This window comes from Alexandromys fortis, unplaced genomic scaffold (genome assembly GCF_014885135.2).
Source record: "Alexandromys fortis isolate MF-2015 unplaced genomic scaffold, M_Fortis_MF-2015_v1.1 scaffold_5, whole genome shotgun sequence".
In the NCBI taxonomy this organism is placed as follows: Eukaryota; Metazoa; Chordata; class Mammalia; order Rodentia; family Cricetidae; genus Alexandromys; species Alexandromys fortis.
The window spans coordinates 2539759-2543681 of NW_026067924.1; the positions used below are offsets into that span (position 1 = coordinate 2539759).

Here is a 3923-nt window from a genome sequence, read left to right on the forward strand (position 1 = left end):
ATTCCATGGGCTGGGGTTCCAGACTGCGTGCAAGAGAGAAAACAAGAAGAGCATGGACATTTGCCATTTTCTGTTTCCTGACTGTGTTTGTGACATGACCAGCTGCTTCATGCCCCTGCTGCTACCCATGTCCTGCCACAATGAACTCCCCCTTGACCTGTGAACCAAAACAACCCCTTCCTTTCTTAAGATGTTTGTGTCTGGTATTTTCTCCCAACAATTGGACCAGTAATGAACACAGTAGGCCTCCCGAAGCCCCAGTTACCGGATGCATCTCTCAAGACTGATACACCGCAATTCTTACCAGAGTTTACTGAAACTCATTTGCTTGGTGTTTTGAACCATACTTCTCCTTCATGCTTCTATCCTGATCAGCTTCTTCAGTCTTGTCTGCAGCCATCCCTACTGGCTCACTTCTTTCATTTCTAAGCCTCCTGCTGTCTGTGAGCTGAGGTTAAGATGGTGAGTGTGTTAGAAGCCAGTGTTCAGAATGGTACAATAAAATACAAGAGTCTGGGTGGCTTACGCACAACTGAGAGAGTTTTTCCACAGTTTTGGAGCCTAAGAAGTGTTAACTGAAGGTGGCCAGAGATTTATTGTCTGGTGAGGGTTTCTTTCCTGGTTCACACACACTATTTCTTACTATGTCTTCAGATGGAGAAAGGACAAGGTAGCTATCTTTCTGGGATTCCTCTCATAAGCACGCTCATCCCATCCACAAGGGCTTTCTCATGACCTAATAATCACCCAATGGCCCCGCTTTCAATACCGTCACACTGAGAGTTAGAATTTCAACACAGGGTCCTTGGAAGGACATAAGCATGTGAACATACAGCACGAGATTGGGCCAAAGCTCTGCAGAATAGGCAAAGCCAGCCTTCCACCATTTTGACGTCTAGTTGTGCCGTCATCCTGTCCTCATCACCCAATCAAAACTTAATTTCATGTCCCATATGTGAATAGCATTTCATAAAGAAGCTTTCTCTGCTGTGTGTCTGGAGCAATGGTACATTTTTTTAGATTACACGCTCATTCTTGGAGCTTCACAAAAATCGTTCACATATTAAAAGGCTTTGGGAAGTCCTGTGGTCTAGAAACTTGTCTAATTTGAGTTAAGCATTTCCAAACAAAGCAAAACACAAACTTCTTTTTTTTTTAAACCACATAATCCTTTTTTTTTTCAGTAAGATCTATTTAAATCCCCAAATGAAACTAGTATTTAATGGAACACATTTAAGCAACATGATTTGAGAGCATTAAAATTCCTTCCCTGCTCTGTTGACTGAAGGTGTTAACCTTCCATATGTGGGCATTCCTGAGGCCCTGGACCTGCCCCATCACAGACTCTGTGGGGACAGCATCTGCAGAGACTGAAAAGCTGTGGCGGGCCTTGCTGCCTTTCCCTGCTTTACATCAATGTCCCTTCTTTTGCTAATAGCATCTTAAATTTCTGGAAAATTAAACTTAAGAGGCTGAACTATGTCCCTCCAAAGTTCACATGCTAGAGTCCTTAGGACCGCAGAATGCGACTGTATATAATGTGACTGTATAAGATTATCTACCTGTCTATCTATCTACCTACCCTACCTTCTCTTTCTCTCTCTCTCTATTTCTCTAATCTATCTACTTATCTATTTATCTATCTGTGACTATCTATCTGTCTATCTATCTATGACTATATAAGACATTTGTCTATCTATCTATCTATCTATCTATCTATCTATCTATCTATCTATCTGTGACTGTATATCTATATGTCTTTCTTTTTTTCCTTTCTTCCTTTCTTTTTACCTAACTTATTCAACTTATTTACCTCTACCCTGAGAAAGGTGAATAAGTTAAAGAAATGTTGGTACAGTAGACTCTGATATGACTCAGGTCCTCTTAAGGGATTACGAGACTGATGCACAGATCATGTGAGGTCCCAGGGAAAAGATGATCATGGACGAGCCAGGAGCAATAAGCAACCCAAGTGACATCTTCAGCTCAAACTTGTAGTTTCCAGAATCATGAGGAAATAGATACTTGGTGTCAAATGATCAAGTTTGTGGTACCTTGTTTTGCTAGCCATTATAACCTTGGTTTGCTAGCCATTATAAATTAGTATATCAGGTCCAAGTGAGGCTGATCTCATTGCATGGGTCCTTAAGTGGGTATCAGGGAGGTATGATTCAGCTATTATTATAGTCACAGTGTTTGGCTATGTTTTGTTAATTCTGTTAATGAGAAATAAGTCAATGAGATCCATTCTCTCATTTCTTTCTGTCATTTCCCTTTTCCTCCCTCCCTTCCTTCCTCCCCCTCCCTTCTTTCTCCCCCCACTCCCCTTTTCCCTCCCCCCCATGTATTGTGTGATCTATGCGTGAGTTCAGGCACACAGGTACCATGTAGATATATGGAGGTTGGAGGGACAACCTAAGGTGTTAGGTCTTGCCTGTTATCTAGTGTGAACAGGTCCCCTACTCACTGCTGCATATCCTAGTCTAGACAGCCTATCAGTTTCTGATGACTCACTTGTTTTGGCCTCCCATCTCACTGTAGGAACACGAGGATGGCAAAGAGCACAGATGATCACTATTGCACATGGCTTTATATGGGTATTGGGATCCGAACTCAGGTCCTCACACTTGTGTAGCAAATACTTTACCGACTCACAGAACCATCTCCCCAGCCCTATCTCCACTTATCATTATTGTTATTAAATTACAAGTTTATTCAACACAAAACAATCTCCTCCAGTTTTATTGAGGTGGCTGACCATGTCCATGACAAAGCTGCCTCTGAACAGGAACCCCACTATTGAGCCAACTCCAGCCTTGGCTTTCTTGTCAGTATCGGGGGGCCAGGACTCCTTCTCCACGCCACATTAAGCCTCCCTTCATGAATCTTGAAGTTTCCTACTCTCTGGTCCTTTAAGCCCACCTTCTGGTCTCAGGATGATTGTAGTGCAGGGTGGCAGGCACGGTCTTAGGAGGCTGTTGGAGGGAATGGCAGAGATACTGGATGCCCTCCTGGGTAAGGTACCAGTGGAAATGTTTCCAGGCAAATTGCTCCTTTCTGTAGCTTTGAGACTGGAGAGACCGGGTGGTCTTTATTACTTGAAGATTAAGTACATTCTTTTCTGCCAGCTCTGGGTGTTTGGGGATGTGGAATTTATTTTCGCTCTATCATTCCCTCCTTAAAAGGGAGTCCATAGATGGCAATCTGGTTCTTCTGGGGTATCAGCATCTCAGGGGCGACTGTGTCTGAGGCCAAAGCTGAGGCCAGAGAGGGAAAGGCATGTGCCCCCATTCCATACTTTCTTGTACCACTGGAGAGAGGCATCCTCATTCTCCCAGCATTTATATTACTCTGGGAGGAGGGAAGTTACCGATAGTCACCCTGATACCACAGAGTCAGCCTCCCTGAGAACAGCCAAAATAGGCTAATGAGTGTGTGGATTAATAAATAATAAATAAATATATATACTTGTTCATTTTTTTTCCTGAGGTAGCTTGAGTTACACAAGAACTTCGTACAACACAGTAGATGTTGTGACAAAGTTGGGGTGTGGCCTTGTTCTTGCTGCACTGAGTTCCATCTCAGAAAGACCAGCATCCTGAGATGGAACCCCTAGCAGATCCCACTGGACGGGTTTGTTGCAATCAGTGCTGTCATGGACGTGTGGGTCTGGGTTGCTCTGCAATGACTCCCCAGACCGGTGTGCAGCTAAGCAGGAAACCGTACCCATTTGTCTCACATCTATAGCATGTATTTGCGAGGCTCAGATGATATCATCAAATAATAAGTGGAGTTATCATTATTGAAAGCTTTTTGACAAACAATTCTGAAGTTGCTTGTGATAACCAGATCATGGATGAATAACCCTTCGGAACCATATTATATTGTTTATATGACTAAGAGATATTTGAATTTAAGTCAAA

The 3923-nt window shown here is 43.0% G+C and overlaps 1 pseudogene; it reads right to left on the reverse strand.

Moving 5' to 3' along the window:
- Positions 1-2715: 2715 nt before the first annotated feature.
- On the reverse strand, positions 2716-3228 carry LOC126501614 (40S ribosomal protein S10-like; annotated as a pseudogene).
- Between the last annotated feature and the right edge of the window lie 695 nt (positions 3229-3923).